Genomic DNA, 23,383 nt, shown 5'->3' on the forward strand with positions numbered 1-23,383 from the left:
GTGCACACAGTACACAGCAGTCAGGCATCACACATGTCTGCTGTGTTAACAAACAAGCCCAAAGTCTCGAGGGCTACAACACAAAGGTGGGTTTCCCACTCCCACTCCCCTTCATGTGGGTGGGATGGGATGCTCCCTGCTGGGCTGGGATGCTCCCTGCTGACCCCATTCTAGGACTCTGAGTGAGCCCACCTCCCCATCTTGTACCTGCAGAGAACAGAACAATGTCACATTAAGGAGTGGCCCTTAGTCAGAAAAACAAACAGCTCAATCAAAAAATAGGCAAAAGATCTAAACAGACGCTTCTCCAAAGAAGACATACAGATGGCCAATAAACACATGAAAAGATGCTCAACATCACTAATTAGTGAAGTGAAGTGAAGTGAAGTGAAGTCGGTCAGTCGTGTCCAACTCTTTGTGACCCCATAGACTGTAGAGAAATGCAAATCAAAACTACAATGAGGTGTCACCTCACATCAGTCAGAATGACCAGCATCAAAAAAAAAAAAATCTACAAACAATAAATAAATGGAAAGGATGTGGAGAAGAGGGAACCCTTTCACACTGTTGGTGGGAATGTTAATTGATACAGCCACTGTGGAGAACAGTATGGAGATTCCTTAAAAAACTAGGAATAAAACTACCATATGACCCTACAATCCCACTACTGGGCATATACCTTGAGAAAACCATAATTGAAAAAGACACATGTACCCCAATGTTCATAGCAGCACTATTTACAATAGCTAGGACATGGAAGAAACCTAGATGTCCATTAACAGATGAATGGATAAAGATGTGGTACACAAACACGATGAAATATTACTTAGCCATAAAAAAGAGTGAATTTGAGTCAGTTCTAGTGAGGTGGATGAATATAGAGTCTGTTTACAGAATGAAGTCAGAAAAACCAATATAGTATATTAACACATATGTATGAAATCTAGACATACGGTATAGATGAACCTATTCGTAGGGAAGGAATGGAGACACAGACATAGAGAATGGACTTGTGGACACAGCAGGGGAAGGAGAGGATGGGGAGAACGGAGAAACTAGCATCGACATTAATACACCACCATGTGTAAAATAGATCGCTGGTGAGAAGTTGCTGGGTAACAGAGTCCCAGTCTGCACTCTGATGACCAAGAGGGATACGATGGGGGGAGGGAGGGACGCTCAAGATGGAGGTGATATATGTGTAACTACGGCTGGTTTGCATTCTTGTACAGCAGAAATCAACACTGTAAAGCAGTCTTCCTCCCATTACAAAATAGATTTTTAAAAAATGACACACACACACAAAAGCAGTGACCTTTAAAGCATGATGCTTTCATGTGGTGTACATCACTTCAGATCACAGTCATTGGACAAAGCAAGTGACAGGGCAGAAAGGGATTTCTTTGGGGTGGGACAGAAGAACCCACTCACAGGGAGGGTTGCATATAATTTTAGACGGTTCCCAATGAATAGGTATTCAGTGTTCAATGGAGATACACAGAAGATGTCTAAGTGGATGTATGCTGAAGGATTAAAGAAGCAAAAATGTGGGAAAACATGAAAATTCACATAATGACATTGACCAGCTCCAGTGTTGGAATATGGTCTAAATTTCCCCTAATATAATACCAATCAAACCAGATTTAATAAAAATTAAGCTATGCTTTGTTTTGTAACATACCTGTTCTTTGCAGCACCCTATAGAGCACAGCTAAAGAAATGTTGGAGGACACTTGATTCTACTTATGAAATAGAGCAAAAATGGTTGGAAACCCAAGGAGAAGCTAACAAAACCAAAGTTACAGGGAGAGTCATTAATATATGTGTTCAGACTGTCAGTTCTAGTAGACCAGATACACGCACACATATGTGGGAGGGGAAAGGATAAAAATATGCTACATCATATGTTTGATTTAATAGATATACACAAGCCTCAGAAATATTCAGATCACACATATTCTTTCCAAATGGGCATGGAACATTAACAAAAATTGATCATATATTAGGCCACAAAGAAAATCCTGCTAGTTCTCAAAAAGTGGAAATAATGCAGACTTCATTCTCACATTCTCTAACCACACTGTAATAAACCCAGAAATTCATAACACAGGAATTTTTTTAAAAAAACACTAGAAATGTTAGACTCTCTTAAATAACTCAAGACAAAGAAAAAACCAAAGCTACAAGTACAGAGTACTTTTTTTAAGTGATGACAAAAAGAACAGAACATGTAAAATGTCAGGGCTATGGCCAAAGATATACTGGGAAAACTAACGGCATTATAATAAACAAGACTGACTATGTGAACAGAGTATCTGATTCATTAACCTGAAAGAGATCAAGAAAATCAATCTTTAAAATGCAGGTAAGAGAAATAGATAAATATAAAATTATTTTTTAAAATTTATTTAGAAAACATTTAAATTGATAAAGAACTTTGTTTTTTTAAAAAAAATAATGAAGCAGAACAAGTTCTGGACAAGGTTAAGGCACGAAAAGAAACTCATCCGAGTCCTCTTATTAAACAAGCATATATATTACTTCTAGATCAGAAAGGAGTAGAAATTGCAAAAAGAGCAAAAACACAAATACAAAAAGCATCAAGAGTATAAAAAGCAATATGATCAGAAAGGAGTAGAAATTGCAAAAAGAGCAAAAACACAAATACAAAAAGCATCAAGAGTATAAAAAGCAATATAACCATAATTACAAAAGACTGTAATTTATAAGAAATATTTTGTTGTTAGATTTGAACAGTAGTGATTTTCTCAAAACAAATTTTCAGTATAGAAATTTCCCAATAAGAGGCCAAAAACAGATTCATAGTGATGGGAGAGAGTTGAGTGTGTGTGTGTGTATGTGTGCATATGTGCGTAACAACTATTCGCTAAATGACACCAGGTACAAATAGGCTTTATGGATGATGCTTTCCAAACTTTCAAGGAATAAGTATTTCACATAGGTTACACTTTGCCAAAATATTAAAAACTAAAACACAGCATGCCTCCAGTTTTTCTTAATGGAGCTGGCATAACCATGGATACCACATCTGAAGAGTTAAAGAAATCACATATGCGAACACACCCACAGAGGACTGTGCAGCAGAAACAATGAGGGTGAGTCCTGAATACACAGGGCTTAGTCTAAAAAGTGTGAGATCTGTAAAATAATAACAGTGCATACTCTATGACTATAAGACACATTGTTGAAGGACTCGGTCACATAAACAAATGCACATTTAAAATGTTAAAATAGTTGTATACGTGGGTGGGGTGGGGGGGCTGGAAGGGAGGAGGGGATGACAGTGGGGCGCAGGGATAGATGGGAAAAAATAAGCAAACAAACAAATACATGATGTGTCTGGCACAGAAGAATGACAAAAAACGTGCTATAAATTAAAGAGTCTGAGTAAACCCTCTACTCTGGAGGTTTTTTTGTTTTTGAAGTTTCCCTGTGTCCCTTTGTTGGGTTTTTTTTTTTTTCCATTTATTTTTATTAGTTGGAGGCTAATTACTTTACAATATTGTAGTGGTTTTTGCCATACATTGACATGAATCAGCCATGGATTTACATGTGTTCCCCTTCCCGATCCCCACTCCCGCCTTCCTCCCCATCTGATCCCTCTGGGTCTTCCCAGTGCACCAGCCCTGAGCACTTGTCTCATGCATCCAACCCGGGCTGGTGATCTAAAGATAAAGAGCAATACTGTATACTAACGCATATATATGGAATTTAAAAAGATGGTAACGATAACCCTATATGCAAAACAGAAAAAGAGACACAGATGTACAGAACAGACTTTGGAACTCTGTGGGAGAAGGCGAGGGTGGGATGTTCTGAGAGAATAGCATTGAAACAAGTATACTATCAAGGGTGGAGTTTTTTTAAAAAAAGGAAAAAAGAAAATGAAAAACCAAGAAAGCTATAGACTAAACCTCCCTTATGAATAAAGATAACAAATGTTACTTGTACCTATGGCTGATTCATGTTGATACATGGCAGAAACCAGTACAATCCTGTAAAGCAATTATCCTCCAACTAAAAACAAATACATTTAAATTTTAAAAAAAGATACAGATGTTAAACATTCACTAATATGACACCCAAAAGCAGAGTCAAGTTTATAGAGAAATTAAAACTTGGCCAAAGGCTTAAAAATCTACTTAACAAGTTAAAAACAAAGAAACCATGGTAAGTTCTTGAGAGATGCAAAGGCATATTAAATAATTTTTCAACACATAATCCTAATTAAAACTCTTGAAAAAACCAGTGTATCTCCTTAACAAGACAGACAATCACCTACCTCAGATCAATAGCCATTATTGGGAATAATTAAACACCTAAAACATTTTTATTAAAGTCAGATACAACATTAAAAATACAGTCAATACTCAATTAATACACAATTGGAAAACTAGAGCAAACCATGGGGGAAATGTATATTTATGCAAATAATAACAAAATGTAAATAATTATTACAATTATTCATTATAATATAAAAAATCAAGTTAAGTATTGATATTATTAATATTAACATTTATTACAAATTTAATGCATGGCTGAAGAATGGTGATAGGATAGGAGGAACTCATTTTGAAGATCACATAGAAAAACAGAAGGACAAGATTAGATTAAAAATAATAAAGTTCCAAGTATTAAAAGAAATTTTAATTCATCACTATTAAAATAATGTGCTGCAAAATAAGTCAGTCCAAAATGATAGAAAGCTCAGGAACAGCTAAGTAAGTAGGACATTTTGGTACCACATTTCTTGATTGTGGTTCTTAAAAAAAAAATTTGAAAATTCTTAATATTTCTGGTATCAGGATGTGACTCAAGAATTTTAAATGGCTATGGTTTCTAAGTCAAAGGTGAATCTTAAAATCAATCACATCTGAGAACCAAGAAAATGACATGAAATTCCTAATGAGTTGAGAAAGAATGGATAGAGGGCAGATGATTCTGGGACAATACGTGAAAATTTTAGGGGAAAAATGTTAAGGTTCAATTCCTTCCTTATGCCATTCATCAAAATTAATTCCATAGGATCTGTGGAAATAAACTGGAAAGAAAAAGATAAATCCAAGTGTCTTCATTATTTTCATGAAACTAAATCATTCATCTGAAGAGTCAATGGTAAGTATTTGGCAATTTGGGGCCACCTATCGAAACATCACTTCCACTGTGAGGACGCTGACATTATGTGACAAAGGAGCAGAGTCCCTCCCTCCCCCTACTGCAGACCCCAAGAAATGCCCAGGAATGCTGAAATTGTGAAATAAACTGGTAACTCAGTTGGTAAAGAATCCGCCTGCAATGCAAGAGACCTCAGTTCAATCCCTGGGTCAGAAAGCTCCGCTGGAGAAGGGATAGGCTACCCACTCCAGTATTCTTGGGCTTCCCTTGTGGCTCAACTGGTTTAAGAATCCACCTGCAAAGTGGGAGACCTGGGTTCGATCCCTGGGTTGGGAAGATCCCCTGGACAAGAGAAAGGCTTCGCACTCCAGTTTTCTGGCCTGGAGAATTCCATGGACTCTATAGTCCACGGGGACTCAGAGTCGGACACAACTGAGCCACTTTCACTTTCATGCCCATAAAGTGAACCCTGTACACAACAACAAATCAGGTTTTAGAAAACAGAGGTAAAATGTAAGAAAATATTCATAATATAATGCTTGGCTAAAAAATGGCACATGGTCACATTTCTCCCCCCAGCCTGCCTCCTCCCCAAGCATGTCTGCGTTCACATCCACCGGTCCCAGACTAGCAGCTTCTGCCCAAATTTTTTAAATAAATCCTTTCTCAAACCAATATTGTAAAGCAATCATCCTTCAATTTAAAACAAATATAAAAAAAAGAAAGAATATGCACAGGCATACACATGCCCGTGCACGTGTCATATAAAAATGACTGAAAGGAAACAAAATCACGAAAATATTAACAGTGTTTATTAGAGAATAAAAGAGCAGCAGAATGTGGGGTGATTTTCACTGTCTTCCCTGTTATTTTCTAGATGTTACCTGAATCTCATCATCTAGCCATACCCGACCAGAGCAGAGAGGTAACCAACCCGGCTGCCCAGCAATTTATGGCAAAGCCCAGGTGCCCAGCTGTGCTCGACAGAGATAAGAGTCACTAATGGAATAAATCAGCTTCTCTCTGACGAGTTTGAGCTGGAAAATGTCACACAAATGGTATGTGAACAGTTGAGGCCAGGAGGTAGAAGGGGGCTGTGCATGAGCCAAAACATAAGAAATGAGAAACCATGTGTGAGAAGAAGCCGGAAGGTAGAGGGAAAAATTGAGATTGCTAGTTAGTTGTGGAACGAAAAGTGAAAAGGCAGAAAGGGGAAACAAGTGTGGAGAAGGAACAGTCATGAACTTCAGCTGTCGTGGATCCTACAAATGCTGTGGACCTCATTCCAGATCTGGAGACCCACCAGAACCACAGCTACTGGTCTTTAGGTGCTCATGAAACATCTTTTTCTCCTTTTGACAGTGCACAACATCTGAAAATAGTATATTTTGCACACACAAAAAATAAAAGTCTATAAACCCACCCAAAAGACAGGAAACGTGCAAATGTTTAATGTTAACGTTGGTTATCTCTAAGTAGTGGAATTATAAGTAATTTATCTTTTCTTCTTTATACTTTTGGCATTTTTCAAGTTTTCCACCACAAACATATAGTACTTTTATAATCACTTATAAAACAAATGCTGTTTTAAATGGCATGTGTGTGACTATGTTCTGTTGACCTCATTCTGATAAAAACCTTCATAAATTTCACCACAAGTTTCTTTGCTGAACAAAGACCAAGACCTTTGCTGATATGCATCTATTTCCCACATTTTTTTTACAACCAAACTAAACAGCCGAGTGGAGCTGATCTGGGCCAGAGTTTGGGTCCAAGGTCAATAGATTTCCCCTGCAGTGGCTGTGTGGACCCAACATACTTAGAATGGTCACCCATTGACTCATCTAATAAATGCTAGTGTTCTGGGGAAGGAAACATGTGTCCATCTGAGCGCTGCAGTCATCTGGGGGCAGGGTAACCTCAGAGTATTCCACCCTCCCCATAGGACACCCTTCTGGTTTACGGCTGTAAAAGCCCGTTCCTCTTGAGTCCTCTTTCGCGCTCCTCTTCCCAAGAGGAGAAACAACCCCAAGCAGGCAATTTCAAAGGGACAGACTCAAAGAGGGCACTCGCCGCGGAAGTAAATGTGCAGCCTCCGTCTTCACCCTGCACAGACTGTCACCCCCGCCCCCAGTCCCGACTCTGAGTCTTTGAGGAGCGCCCCTGCTGTGTGTTGTGCTGTTGCCCAGTTGAGTCCGACTCTGCGACCCCATGGACTGGAGCCCGCCAGGCTCCTCTGTCCGTGGGATTTCCCAGGCAAGAATACTGGAGCGGGTTGCCATTTCCTCCTCCAGGGGATCTTCCCCACCCAGAGATTGAACCCAAGTCCCCTGCATCTCCTACACTGGCAGGTGGATTCTTTACCACTGAGCCACCTGGGAAGCCCAGAGTGACCTTGACTCCCATCAAATATTCTTCTCCTTGGAATAAAATAGATGAGGTGAAAGCTTGCAGAAGTTCTAAAACAAAAGTGTGTGGAATCTTGAATAAGACACTGAACCTTTTGGAACTTCCTTTTTTAGCTACAAGATGACGGAGTGGAACTAGTCCCGGAGGTGATCTGGAATGTTCCAGCAGCTCAAAGATCTATGCTTTGAGAAGCTATAAAAAGAAGCAGGACAACCCCGGTGGACAGAGATGCCATGATGCTTGCCAGGCCTTCTGTCTCTGGGACCATTTGGAGCCCCCCGGATGCTGCCCCTAGACACACAGATGCCCCCTTCTCCACCACCCCTTTAAGCGTCAGCATCCTTGCTTACAGGTGTGCTGTTGCAGATACACTGCTGGGAGCTGGGTGCTTGCTATGTTCACATGACCCTCCAAACTCTGGGGTTTGCTCTTAAGAAAATTTCTGATATGTGTTTAAGACACAGCTAGCAAAATAACTAGCTGGTTCTCAAAGTCCTGAACTTTAAAAGGCTTCTCAAGTACCAACTCAGGCTCCAAAGATAAATTTGAAAGGAGTGGAGTTGAAATGAATCATAAACATGTGGATTAAATTTCCCACAAGGACCCAACCTTTTGAAAACTGAGAGAAATATGCTTGGGGAGAAAAAAAAAGTCTTAATTCTACAAAAATCAAAATCTTCTCTAAAAAGAATGAGATGTTTGCCAAATGCTTGAGTTAAGGGGGAAATACGTCAGTGTAATATCTCCTTTGATCTGATCTGCAGATAATCCGAACGGCTGCTCGCTGTATTCAGCAGAGCCCTGTGGGTGCTTGCCAGCCTCGGGGGTGACCTCAGGGTCCCCAGGCGATGTGCGAGCTCCAAATGGGGAACCCACCCTGGCCTTCCAATCTGCTTATCAATCCTGGCCTTCCAAACTGGTCATCAAACCTTAGAACTTGGGTCAAGTTCTAAGTCCCACATGGTTAGTGATGACATCAGATGAAACTGTACCTTCATGTTTTTTGATTTTAGGAAACATCCCCCACCAATCATGTGGATGAAAAACTCATTCAGAATCCTAGGACCCATGCTCAGGGGTCCAGCCAGCCCGAATCCTTCACGACTGCTGCTTTCCTCGTCCCCTCAGAGCATCCCCTGCAGACTGTTTCCTCACACACTCTACCTCCAGAGCTTTTCTTTTCTTACTAGCAAACTACTCATCAGAATTTCCCACGGGCTGTCTCTGCACGCACATCAATCACTCCTTGCCAAACCCCTGAAATTGGGCTCCTACCCCAATGTTTTCCATCATTCCCTGTCCTCTTGGAAGCACTGGATACCCTGAACCACGGTCCACTTTCAGATATTTTCTCCCTTGAATTCTGGGAGAGGATAAGTTTCTGGTCACCCTCTTGTTCTTGCTGCTCCCATCTAACCCACCCCTGCCCCAGGAAAATCCCTGGGGGCCAGCACTGCCCCTCACTAAGCTGCACCGCCCACTCCAGCCTTCAGGGAGCTGTCACTGAGCCACACTTGTCCCTCCAACCTTCCTTCTTACGCTTTCCCTATTGTCCTTTCCTCTCTGACTCAACTCGACGTCCCAGTGTTTCCTTTCATACCAGGATTTCCAATTCCAGTATGTTTACTCTTAGCCACCATGCCGACAGAGCAAAAATCCTCCCCATTCATTCATACTCCCCCTAAATACCAACTATTGATACGTCATAACAATCACCAGTTTGCTCTCCCATTCCCCACCCCCCAAAAAAGGGCTGATTTCCTTCTAAATACACAACCCCCCACAGGATGCATCTTATTTATGGCTTTCATCCTTGTTGTTGTTGTTCAGTTGCTAAGTTGTAGCTGACTCTTTGCGACCCCATGGACTGCAGCATGCCAGGCTTCCCTGTCCTTGACTGTCTCCCTGAGTTTCCTCAACTCAGGTCCATTGAATTGGTGATGCCACCCAACCATCTCATCCTCTGTCGCCCCCTTCTCCTCCTGCCCTCAATCTTTCCCAGCATCAGGGTCTTTTCCAATAAGTCAGCTCTTCGCATCAGGTGGCCAGAGTACTGGAGCTTCAGCTTCAGCATCAGTCCTTCCAGTGAACACCCAGGGTTGACCGCCTTTAGGATTGACTAGTTTTATGCTAGTTATTTGTATACTTGTGTCATTTCCTTTATCAGAAACACTCCCTGAGGACGAGGACACCTGCCCCTGTGTTTGTGAGTCCCACGGAGGGCCCAGCATCGTGCTCTGCATGTAGTGATGTTTGTGGAAAGGAGAGAGAGCCCTCTCTGGGCATCAGCTTCCCCACCTACTGGAAGCGGCAGGCTTGGCAGGACCAGCATTAGCGGCACTGTGCCTTCAGGCCAGCACAGGACTCCTGGCTTACGCCAGCTCTCCCGGCCTTTGTGGAGGCTGGAGAACCAAGTGGGACTCCTCGCAGGCTGGAAATGGGGGCGGGGGCAGGGGAGGAACAGCAGCCCTGAGCTTTGAGACCCACTAATGAACTTTTCACAGAGGCTCCCCTGTCCTTTGGCAGTGACACCATAAAGCAGGCCTCTGAGCGCGTCGGGAGCCCCAGATGAACAGTCCTGTTTTGTTGAATGAACTGGATGGGGCCAGAGGAGGTGACAGAACATCATTCCCCACATAAGCCACTTCTGTAAATAACCTCCTATCGATTTTCTAAGAATGAACCTATAAAAGTTGTTTTCTAAGCTTTGCAGATAGACTCTGTCTATTTTATAAACACTTTCTCAGATTTATGTCTGGCCTATAAAAACCAGGCCTGGCCTTTGCTTGAGGGCAGGAGAATCCTCTTTGGCTCTGATGCCCTGGAGCTCCCTTCTCGTGCTAGTGGCTGAGTTGATGCCGGGGCCTTCCTCGAGGTGAATCTTCCTTATAAGGAGGTCTTTTTTTTTTTTTTCTTTTAATACTTCAGCAACCATCTCCACTTTGGAGAGCCTCCAAGGCAGACTGCCCATATACCTAGCTCGAAAGCCAAGACAGCTACAGCACGGTCCCAGCTTATTTAGACGAAGCTTTAATAACCAGAGTCCACTCTTGTGTCTCAGCCCAAGGCTTACAGTGCAGCCAGAAGCCTGCCAGGAGCAAAGGCACGTGGAAGACGGTGAGTTTACTATCACCTGTAAAAAGGCATAGGCGTGTTCTGCCTGAGTCATCTGAGTTACAGGAACAGACTTTTGATCAAAGGCAGTGGCATGTGTGCACTCCTCCTGAGGCCACAGTGAATGCATTAGTTTTTCAGGAAAAGACAAGCCTGTTCTGCAGGTCTCTTTGGGGATGCAGCACAGAGTACTTGGGGGCGGGGTGAGGGGGGGAACAGGGAGTGGGCAGGGGACAAACAGAACACAATGTCTTTGATCTCCCTTCATTAAAGGTTTCTTGTATCCTGGCTTGCCCTGTTCATTTTAGAAGGCTGTCATTGGTTACCGTGAACCCTGGAAAGACTTGCCTTTTAAAGGAGCTAAGCACAGAGAAGTTGAACCCCATCGCCACTGGAAAATAAAGTCAAAAGGGAAGCTCCGTCTAGATCTAGACAGCATGCCGGGCTCAGGCTGCAACCTTTTCCTCGCACACTTAAGCCTGGAATCAGCAGAAGAAGGTAGTTCATAGTAAAATTGAAACAACTGCTGCCCTCAGTAGACCAGAAATTAGAAGAAGACACTGACAAAAGACATGGATAATGTAATGGCAGATGTAGTCAGGGGCTGCCTCTCCCTCCCCCAACCCCTTCTCCACAAGCCCCCTCACCGTCTTGTTAAGTTCAAAGACCACAACTTAAACTGACCACTCACCAGCTCTCTGCCAGACCACACAACAGTAACAGTCGGGTCATGCCCACCTGCCTGGGGACCAGTCCCTTCCAGGTGGCCAAGTCAGAAGAATCTAGCATCACTAGGACTTGGCTCCCACTTTACCACCCAGCCCCCTGTTCCACAACCCTCTCAACGTTACCTCTGCAGCTCCGGGTTTGTGACCCGGAAGCTCTCCTGTGTCCCCAGTCTCTTCTCAGAAAACCTTGGCCTCTTCCTTGCCCAACAGAGTCCTTAATGATAGGTATCACCACCACTGTCTCAAGTCGGCGTTTTCCTCCTAAATCGATTTGTATTAAAACTACAAAATAGAAAGCTTACTTTCTCTCCATCGCCACTTCCAAACCATTTCCCTGCTCCAAAAACCCAAACTTTCTGTAAGTAAAACATAGCCCTGGCATGGGTTCCATCACTTCACAAAAAACTGGAAGGATGTGCACCAAAATATTAACAGAGAGTATCTGTGCATAATGAGATGGGTGGGTGACTTAATTTCTTCTTTGTGCTGTTCTCTTTTACTGAATATGCATTTCTTTTGTCACCTTCTTACTTTTTGTCATCTATTTCTTCTACCTATAATTTCTTTTTCTGGTTTTCTCTTGCTGACCTTATGACTTGAATAATCCATTCACTCACTTTTCAATCTTTTTTTCTTTCTATTAAATAAATCTGATCCTCGCCTTTTGGCACATATTGCAATGATATTGAAGAGGTTCTAATTATTTCACAATTTCCAATACAATTTCATCTTTAACCACTTCTTGTAAGTATATTTATTTCACTTCCAAAGAATAGGAGATTTTCATCTTTACTTTAAAAATGTGCGTTGTGATCAAGGAATATATTCTTATATTTATTTTTTAATTGGAAAATAATTGCTTTACAATATTGTGTTGGTTTCTGCCACACATCAACATGAATCAGCCACAGGTATACACATGTTCCCTTCCTCTTGAACCTCCCTCCCAAGGAATATATTTTATATGATATCAATTATGTGGTGTTTATAGTCAGTAAATATGTACTTTTAAAAAAGTGGTGGGAGGTTTGTATCCAAGAATATGTATTTTGACATTAAGTCATCTTTGTTAATCATGACTGAAGCATTAAGTCATCTTTGTTAATCATGTTGCTCATATCTAGTATAGCCTTACTAATATTTTGTCTTCTTTCATTAGTTTCTGGTACAGATATGTTAACATCTCTTATCATCATTGCAAATTTGTTAATTTTTCTTTGAAGTTCTGTCCATTGTTTCCTTATATATTTGAGTCTAGGTTATTAGACTAGCATTGTTGTACCTTACCTGTGAATTTTTTCACTTATCACTCATATAATCTTCATCTACACCAGTGCTATTTGCTTTCAAATTAATTTCATCTGATAAGAACACCACTAATTAAATTTCCTCTTTAGTGCTTTCCTGCTTCATGGTTTATTTTCTCAATTTTTGACCATTTTTCTCCTCTTCTGACTTCTATTAAATGGATAATGTTTTCTTCATTCTCCTCTGCCCCTTCACCAGCTTGAAAATTATACATTTTAATTTATGCTTATGCATACTTGACACCTTAAAAAAAAAAAGTCAATCAAAATCTCTCACCGCCAGGTCTTAGAGCCATTCAATTCTGATTTCCCTTCTCCCATCTGCTACTTTGTTGTTTTAGTATTTTAATTTCTCCCTGTTTGTAATCCTCTCCTCTTGTTTGTAAGTCAATGTTTAGCACTATGAGAGCATTCAATTTGTTTCATACCACTGTAACTCCAACCCCTCTCCAACCCTCTGTATTCAATTTTCTCCTTACTGATGTACATGCTTTAGTAGTTATTTCAGCAAAGCTTCTTTGCTAAAGAGCTGAAAATGGTCTTATTCCCCCCACCCCATTGTTGAATGATACTTTTAGCTGGGTATAGAATTCTAGGATAATGGTTGTTTTTATTAGGTGACTGACAACATATTTACATTGTATCCTGACAAATAATGTTACTTATGAAGAATCTGCTGTCAGCCTCACAGTTATGAGCACTCTTTTTTTCTGTCGCTATATTTGAAATTTTTCCCTTCCCAATATCTTATAGTCTTACCTCAGTGTGTCTATATATAGATTACAGTCCTGCTTGGGACTCTATTATTTTAGTCTAAAGGTTTCTGTTTTGTTTCAAACCTGGAGAATTTTCTGCCATGGTCTTTTTAATTATGGCCTCTCCCACACTGTCACTTCTTTCCTCTGGTGAAACTTCTATTCAGGACCTATGCCAGACCTTCTCATTCCAGGTTTAAATTTCTTTTTTCATGATTTTAATCTCATTCTATCTCTGTGCCCCATTCTGAGTGGCTTCCACAGATCTGTCTTCTAACTCTAATTCCTTATGGTCTTTTTACATTTTAGTTGCTATTGTTCTCATTTCTGGAAATGATATTCAATTCTTTTTCAAGTCTGAGTGATTTAAACAGTACCTTTTTTCATGCTTCTCCTTTCACTTTTAATAATTTTTAAAGTACTTTAGGATATTTTAGATTTTCCTCTTTTACAAACAGCATGATATTACTTTCTGTTTACAGTGTTTACTTTTTCAAAAAATATTTGAGGGCCCATAGAAATATTTTGGAGACACTGTGTGTTTGGTTCTAGATCAGCACAATAAGGTGAATAATACAATGAGTCACATGAATTTTTTGGTTTCCCAGTGCATATAAAAGTGATGTTTACACTATACTGTAGTCAAATAAGTGTGCAATAAAGTAGCATTGTGTCTAGAAAAACAATGAGTATACCTTAAGATACTGCTAAAAAAGGCTAACCATCATCTGAACCTTCAGCAAGTCATAGTGCTAATATTAAAGATCACTGATCATGGATCACCATAACAGATATAATAATGAAAATGCTTGAAATATGGCATGGATTACCAAAAGATGATGCAGAGACCAAAGTCTGCAAATAGTGTTGGAAAAATAGCAGTGACAGACCTGCTCAACACAGGATTGCCACAGACCTTCAATATGTAAAATATGAGGTTATCTGCAAAGCACAGTAAAGCTATAGCAGGAACCGGGCATTGCTCCTGGGATTTGAAATGCATCAGTGTGCAGAGGAGACAAAGTTCCCTGGCTTGCCTTCTAGTGGAGGGAGCGACACAAGATACACAAGATCTGAAGTACAGGATCAGATGATGGTAAAGCTAAGAGAAAAAAAAAGCACGAAAGGTGGAGGGCAGGGATGGAGGCTACAATTTTAAATAGAATTGTCCTCAACGAGACTTGTATAAAATAGAACAAGAAAGAAGACCCTGTGGTTATCAAAAAGAAACATGATTCCTGGCAGAGGGGACCATAAGTGTAAAGTCTAAGACAGAATTGCTCCTTCCCTATTGGGAGTAAAAATAATGGTACCAGTGTGGTTAGAGGAAAGAGAGCCGGAGGGAAGGTACAAGGTGGGATCAGAGGAAGAACAAGTAACAGATTATCAGAACCCCTGGAAGGACTGTGGCTTTTGTCTTAAGTGAGATTGGAAGCCTTTAGAGAGGTTTAATCAGAGGAATGACATAATCTGATCTATATTGTTAAGATAACTTTGGATGCTTTATTGTGAATGTACAAATTGGACAAGGTCAGAATTAGAGAAACCAACAGGAGCTGTTGCCATAAGCCAGTCAAGAGAGGATAGTGGTTTAGAGTCTAAGCCATTAGGCAACTTTAGAGGTGATAAGTAGTCAGATTATGCATAAAGACAGAGTCAACATGGATTTGGTGAAAAACTGGATGTGGGATTTGAGAAACATAGGGAAGACTCCATCTCATCATTCAAAGATGATGCCAGTGTTTCTGGTCTGAGCTTTTTTTAAAGGACAGGATTACCATTAACAGCAACAGGAAAGAATGCAGGAGGAAGTCTGGGGAAGATCGGGAGTTTGTTTTAGATGCACTGTATCTGTTTTCCATTGCTGTGTAACAAATGACCCCAAAACTTTGTAGATTAAACAGCCCAACTTCACTATCTCAGTGTCTGATTCCCAGTAACTTGGATGGTTCTGATCAGGGTCATTTACAGGGCCCTGTGAGAGGGGCAGGAGCTTGGATCCTTAGGGCCATATTGGAGGCTAGCTGCCCCATGAGTCATATTTGAGATTCTCACTACACACCTCAGTAAAGCTATCTGGAAGGAAATCAGGAGCTGAGGCCCATCCAGAGTGAAGAGGGGCTTCTCAGGTGTCACAGTGGTAAAGAATCTGCCTGTCAAGGCAGGAGACAAAAGAGATACGGGTTCAATTCCTAGGTCAGGAAGATTCCCTGGAATAGGAAGTGACAACTCACTCCAAAATTCTTGCCTGGGAAATCCCATGGCAGGCTACAGTCCATTGGGGTCGCAAAGAATGGGACACAACTGAGTACACACACACGCGCGCGCATGCACGCACACTGAAGAGGAGTGATCCAGGCTGGAGATAGAAATACAGAAGTCAGAAGTACAGAGGGGGTATTTAGTAATACCCTGAGACGTCATCCAGGGAGTGAACATAGACTTTTGAAGATATGGACAGACGCTCCCTCATGGTGCTCCATTGTTCACTTCTCCCGTGGAAATGCTGCATGCCCTGAGTCATGAGACCACCCCCACACAGAGCAGTGCTGAGCATTTATGCTGTGACCCCAGAGGCTTCATTCCTTCTATAGCAGTTTCGTTAATGTTCATTTCTTGGCTGAGTTTCCTCACATCAAATGACCCTCTATTGTTTACATTTTTGATCCTGGGTCAGGAAGATCCCCTGGAGGAGGAAATGGCTACCCACTCCAGAATTCTTGCCTAGAAAATCCCATGGACAGACTAGGGTGGCAGGCTACAGTCCATGGGGTTGCAAAGAGTTAGGCGCAACTGAGCAGCCGAGTGCACACACAGACACACACACACACACACACACATACAGCTGATTCACTTTGCTATACAGTAAAAGCTAATACACTGTAAAGCAATGATACTCCAATAAAAAAATTTTAAAGTAAATCTAAATGCTGTCTATAAAGGGCTCAATAAAATACTTCCTATTTCGATCTCTCTACTCAAATTCTGCTCATTACTCCCTCCATTTAATTTTCCGTGTGTTAGTCGCTCAGTCATGTCTGACTCTTTGCAATGTAGTGGTGACCCCATGGACTGTAGTCTTCCAGGCTCCTCTGTCCATGACATTTTCCAGGCCAGAATACTGGGGTGGGTAGCCATTCCCCTCTCCATGGGATCTTCCCAACCCAGGGGTCGAACCCAGGTCTCCTGCATTGCAGGCAGATTCTTTACCATCTGAGCCACCAGGGAAGCCCTTAATTCCCAGATATCACCCTAAACGCTTCCCACCCTAAATGGCCTATTTCATAAATGATCTTCTCAGAATCTCTTCCCTGTGTTAGTATAAAATTAAATAGCGGCTCTCTCCTCTGAAATCACTTCAGAAAAAGAAGAAAAACCCAAGAAGAGATATTTCAGCCCTTCTATGGAGCAGACTCTGGTTCTTACGTTTTTTTCTGTTCAGGTCACATATGTGTGTTGAAATTGCTTTCATAAACTATATTTACTGAACCCAAAACTCTACCTTTTTTAATTGCTATAAATGGTAAAAACCAAAGTTTCTTCTATCAAAGGTTTGAAGACAAAACATGATGAATAACAGTTTAACCTTTTTTTCAGTTGAGAAAACATTCTTTTGTTTATCATTAGGGAGAAGTGATCTTTTATCTTACAATCGTGAAACCAAATGTGAATCTATTTGGACAATTAGAATCTATTTAGAGAACGAACAGAATCTGGAGGTCCGTTCACTAAGGACAATAACTAAACCTCAAACGTGATGTTTCAGGCTTGCGAGCCCACCTCCCAATCCAGCCAACTGTTACTTTCAACAACCGTCTCATTTTAAAGCAACTTCCAAAAAGGAGGCTGCTCCGTGTCTTATCTACAGGATTTGAGAACATGATGGCAACCTCGTTTTGTGGCCCTAACACAGCCAGGAAGAGGGTCCCAGAGTTCAAGCTGTAACATTGTCCCTGCAGGCTGCAAAGTACCAGAAGCAGAGTGAAGATGGGGGCCCAGGGACTCCCCCCTCCCCCGGGCTCCTGGCAAAGGCCCGCCCAACATGGCCCCATGTTGTTCCAATGGCCTTATTCTCCCCCTATCAGCCTTGGAAGGCACCATGGCCCATCTCCTGGCTGAAATTCGGCACCACACGGGGCCAGCGTTCTCCGGCCCCTACTCCTCACACTTCTGCTCTGGACGTCAGCTGGCACGGCCCCACCTCCCTACCCTCACCCAGCACTGTGTGCTGTAAGTAAAACTGGCTTCCCCTGAGGACACAGCTCTCCCTCGAGACCTCCCGGGTGTTAAGCACCTTCTCCTTCACACACCTCAGGCCAAGGACCTGCAGATGGGATCTGTGCTTCCTGCTCCTCACAGCTGGTCCCTCTCTGCCCCCTGCCCCAGCACCCTCAATAGCAAAGCTTAAGCCTTCAGATCTTACCACTGGGTAGCCCTCTATGTCTCTGCTGTCAGCAGACTTCTAGAAGACTTCCCTTAGTTCCTTGAAGACTTAGTTCTTAATCCTCTTCATTAACACTCCCGCATCGTTCTTGGTTATCATCCACATGTGGATGATCCAGGGTGATCCAGTTCTTCCTTTAACTGTGCCCACCAGCCCCCAGACTTAATTGCTTCTCCCGAATGAGACGGTCATGACGGCCACCTGCTGCCCCAAGCTCATTCCTTGTAGCTGTCTGGACACTAACAATCCTGCAACCCCTCCAGGACCTCCATCCATCCATCCAACAGGCTCCCTCCATCCTTGTTCTTCTCATCCTCGCTTCCCCTTCTCACTAAGTGTAGGACCCGGAGTCCATCACGACCACTTCCTCACCTGTTACCTCGACTCCTCTCCTCCCCCTCCGTTAGTGCCCTCGTCCCCTCCTGAGCCTTAACCTGTATATCTGAACACGGCCAGAGGAAAACGTCTGACCGCGAGGACCAGTCACTGTAAACGAATGGCCACAAGAGGGAGGGGATACCTGGGCGCTGACGGCTGATTCACACTCCTGAACAGCAGAAACGAGCACAACATTGTAAAGCAACTCGACTCCAAGTAAAATTAGCAAACGAAACAAACAAATGGCCACCCATCCCAAGTGGGTGCACGTGGCCCTCTGCCACGTTGCCCCGATCCCTTCATTCTGTGCAACATCACCACCTCTGCCTTCAAATCATCCACATCCCCTCTGCTAGTGCCCTTGCTTCTACTTTTTCTGACAACATAGAAGAAACCAAAACCAAAAACAGAAGACAAACCCTTCTGTGCATTCTTATCGCCCCACTTACCAAGCTAATGTGTATATCTGTGCCCATTCAAACCTTTCCTGGCACCTTCCTATTTTTATGGATTAATTATCTGTCCTCCTAGATAAAGCTCATTCTTCCATTTGACCCTGGATCCCACAAGTTCTTACCTGTTCAAAGCTATCACTTCAACAACCCTGCCCTCACTCCCCATCATCCATTTTTCCATCCCTCTTGCATCGTCTCTATCAGGATATACAGTGCTACATTATCTCCCACCTTGAAAAGAGGATCCCTTCTTTGACCCCACCTTCATGCAGGAGACTCCGGCTCGGTTCCTGGGTTGGGGAGATCTCCTGGAGAAGGGAGAGGCTACCCATTCCAGCATTCTGGCCTGGAGTATATAGTCTGTATAGCCCATGGGGTTGCAAAGAGTCGGACACGACTGAGCCACTTTCGCATTCACTTTCACTTTCATGTTTAGTTACTGGAATTTTTCTGCTTTTCTTTAAAAGGTAAATGCCTGAAGGAGTTGGGGACACCAAGTTTGGACAGTCGGTCTCCCAGGCGCTCTTGAACCCGTGGCCATCTGGTTCTGACCTCACTTACTCCTCCAATGAAGGTCATGCTCCTATGAAGGTCACATCCCATGATCAGTTCTCAGAGCCTGCTGTACTTGACACAGATCTCCACTCTCTCTACTACTCATGTGCTCCCACCCTACTGACCATGCCCCTTTCACCTCTTCCTTTGGGTCTGTTTCACCCTTCCAGCCTCTAAATGCTGGAGGACCCAAGGGCCCATCCTGGAAACTCTTCTCTGGATGGCTGATTAAATCCCAAATCATGACTTCCTAAACCATCTGCAGCCAACACTCTATTCCTGAACTCTAGACTCCTGCCTCTCCACCTGGACACCAAAGATCCTCTCCAACTGAACATGTCTTAAATCAAACTCTCATTTCTATGTCGGCAAAATCTATTCTTCTCCACTTCAACAAGCGGCAGCTCCATCCTTTCAGCACCAGAAGCCTAAAGAGCATCCTCCCGGCACCCTCTGCCCTCACAGCCCGTGTCCACTCTACCCATGATCCCAATAGCTCTTCAAAGGAAACTAATACTGTCCCCCTCCCCAGATTTATTTATTTTTCTCTAGACCACACAGCTATCTGATATTTTTGTTTGTTTATTGACTGCCTTCATCAATAATTATTTCTTTAGAGAAGGGGCTATATTCTCTGATATATACATGAACACATGCCAGTGGCTTCAGACTCTTTCCGACCCCATGGACAGTAGCCCACCAGGCTCCTCTGTCCGTGGGATTCTCCAGGCAGGAATAGGAGTGGGCAGCCATTGCCTTCTCCAGGGGATCTTCCCGATCCACGTCTCTTATGTCTCCTGCATTAACAGGCAGGCTCCTTTCCACTAGCACCACCTGGGAAGCCCAAGATATACATATACATATATATTCACCACTATGTCCCCAGAGTCTGGAGAAGTGTCTACTACCTAGGGTGTGCTCAATGCTATTTGAATGAATGAAAAAATAAGCAGACAAATACATTTCTTCAACGAAATTTGATGCTCTACTTTGCATGAAGAGCTGAGCTGAGACTGCGGCTTTGTTGTGAATAAGACAAGAGAAATGTGTTTAGTGACAGAAGCTTTCTTGTACTTTACCATCCACCCCAGTCTCAACTTCTTATAATTAACCTCAGGATTCTTCCCCAAGCTGTCAGGCCTCAACTGTTCCTGGCTTTCAGACTGGACCAACCATTTCCTTGTTGGATGGAAGAATATGGCTCAAGAGTGCTCTTATTTTGATGTCCCAGGTCATCCTGCGAGCATCCTTTACATTTCTGTTGAAACTTTACCTGACCAAACTGCCCTCCACTGCCCACCCATTAACACCTTTTTCTCACTCCTATCCTGCTTTTCATAAAAGTTTTGCCGGGAAACTCTCTGGTCACATCTTTGCTGGAGCACCAGTCCCTTAGTTTCTCAAATTCCCTTAAGATTACAGGATTAAGGGTCAAAGATGGGAATCTGGGGAAAAGAAAATGCTTTTATATAAACCTGACAGAGAAAAGGAGAAATGTATAAGCCTTTTTTCCATACCTGTTTCTTTTCAACTGTACTGCAAGCTTGCAGCTCAGTTCCTACTCTGAAAACTCTGGAAAAATCAAATCTTAAAACTGAAAGGTTTCAGTGACTTCCCTGGTGGTCCAGTGGCTAAGACTCCACGCTCCCAATGCAAGGGGCCCAGGTTCCATCCCTGGTCAGGGAATGAGATCCTACATGCTGCAACTAAGACCTGATGTAGCCAAATAAATAAAATAAGTGTTTTTTAAAACAACTAAAAGCCCTCAGAAAGTCTCGGACTTTCATGTCAAGACAACAAATATCAATGGCCAAATCCCAGTTGTACCAGCAGTTAATTTGCAGAATCAACCATCTTTCTTTTTTTTTTTCCTTTCCCTAGCTGAGAAATCCAAGTGTCCCTAATGAGGAAATATACCAGTACAGACTCAGAGAGGCATTCCAAGAAACCCAACCAAAATGTGCTGCCTCCTCCAAGCAGCTCTCCCAGATTGCATCTGGGACTAATGATTTCTCCCCGTAAGGTGTACTGAGGTCACTGATTTCGAGTATCTTGGACTCAATCCTGTCTGCTTCGGTCACCATTTTCCTCTGTGACACCTTGATCTTTCTAAACAATGGGCTCTGTGAGGTATGAAATCTCTGCATGTTTAAATATCCACCTTCTGCAGTACAGAATAGACCCCTAACAAGGCTTTGATAAGTGAACACAAGAACAGAAAAGGTAAGAGGAAACAGATCACCTGATCATCTCAGAAAAAGCAAATTATATTCTGACTTTGGGATTCCCTCGGGGGATGGGGGATGTTTTGATGACCGCTGTCTCCTGTACTTGTCTCAGAACCCATCTTTCTCCTTCTCATTGTTTATCACTGAGGTTCAGCTCCACCACAAATCACAGAACAGCCTCCAGATGCATCTCTTGTATTAGAATTTTGTTTCAAAGTCCTGTGTCACTTCAAGTGCTTTAACAAGCAGCCTCCAGTCCCAAAGGGATGTGGCTGAGTCTCACTCCTCTGAAGTGGAAAAAACAGTAACCCAGGACTGAGAACAGTCGGGGCATCCGCATTCATCATGAGGAGGGTGAAGGGGCCCAGGGAGGGAGGACCCAGTCCCTGACCTCTGGAGAGAAGCCATCCCTCCCTCTTCATGCCTTAAGCTCCAATCCCATATCCTTGGCTGCCCGATGCTGCCTCCAGGAGAAGACATATCTATCCAACAAGGCAGAAACAAGTTGGTTCTACAGCAGCATTAGTTATAATAGCCCTGAATTGGAAACAACTCAAGTGTAGCTATCAGCAGATGAACAGAGAAACAAGGTGTTGTGTATCCATACCATGGAATATTCAGTTCAGTTCAGTTCAGTCACTCAGTCATGTCTGAACCTTTGTTACTGCATGGACAGCAGATTTCCAGGCCTCCCTGTCCATCACCAACTCCCAGCGTTTACCCAAACCCATGTCCATTGAGTCAGTGATGACATCCAACCATCTCTTTCTCTGTCGTCCCCTTCTCCTGTCCTCAATCTTTCCCAGCATCAGGGTCTTTTTCAGTGAGTCAGCTCTTTGCATCAGGTGGCCAAAGTATAGGAGTTAGCTTCAGCATCAGTCCCTCCAACGAACACCCAGGACTGATCTCCTTTAGTATGGACTGGTTGGATCTCCTTGCAGTCCAAGGGACTCTCAAGAGTCTTCTCCAACACCACAGTTCAAAAGCATTAATTCTTTGGCGTTCAGCTTTCTTTATAGTCCAAATCTCACATCCATACATGACTACTGGAAAAACCATAGCCTTGACTAGATGGACCATTGTTGGCAAAGTAATGTCTCTGCTTTTTAATATGCTGTCTAGGTTGGTCATAACTTACCTGCCAAGGAGTAAGTGTCTTTTAATTTCATGGCTGCAGTCAGCATCTGTGGTGATTTTGGAGCCCAAGAAAATAATAAGTCCGACACTGTTTCCACTGTTTCCCCATCTATTTCCCATGAAGTGATGGGACCAGATGCCATGATCTTAGTTTTCTGAATGTTGAGCTTTAAGCCAACTTTTTCACTCTCCTCTTTCACTTTCATCAAGAGGCTCATTAGTTCTTCACTTTCTGCCATAAGGATGGTGTCATCTGCATATCTGAGTTTACTGATATTTCTCCCGGCAATCTTGATTCCAGCTTGTGCTTCTTCCAGCCTAGCGTTTCTCATAATGTACTCTGCATATATGTTAAATAAGAAGGGTGACAATATATAGCCTTGACATACTCCTTTCCCGACTTGGAATCAGTCTGTTGTTTCATGTCCAGTTCTAACTGTTGCTTCCTGACCTGCATACAGATTTCTCAAGAGGCAGGTCAGGTGGTCTGGTATTCCCATCTCTTTTAAGAATTTTCCATAGTTTATTGTGATCCACACAGTTGAAGGCTTTGGCATAGTCAATAAAGCAGAAGTAAGTGTTTTTCTGGAACTCTCTTGCTTTTTCAATGATCCAGCGGATGTTGGCAATTTGATCTCTGGTTCCTCTGCCTTTTCTAAAACCAGCTTGAACATCTGGAAGTTCACAGTTCACGTATTGTTGAAGCCTGGCTTGGAGAATTTTGAGCATTACTTTAC

This window comes from Cervus canadensis, chromosome 1 (genome assembly GCF_019320065.1).
Source record: "Cervus canadensis isolate Bull #8, Minnesota chromosome 1, ASM1932006v1, whole genome shotgun sequence".
NCBI lineage: Eukaryota > Metazoa > Chordata > Mammalia > Artiodactyla > Cervidae > Cervus > Cervus canadensis.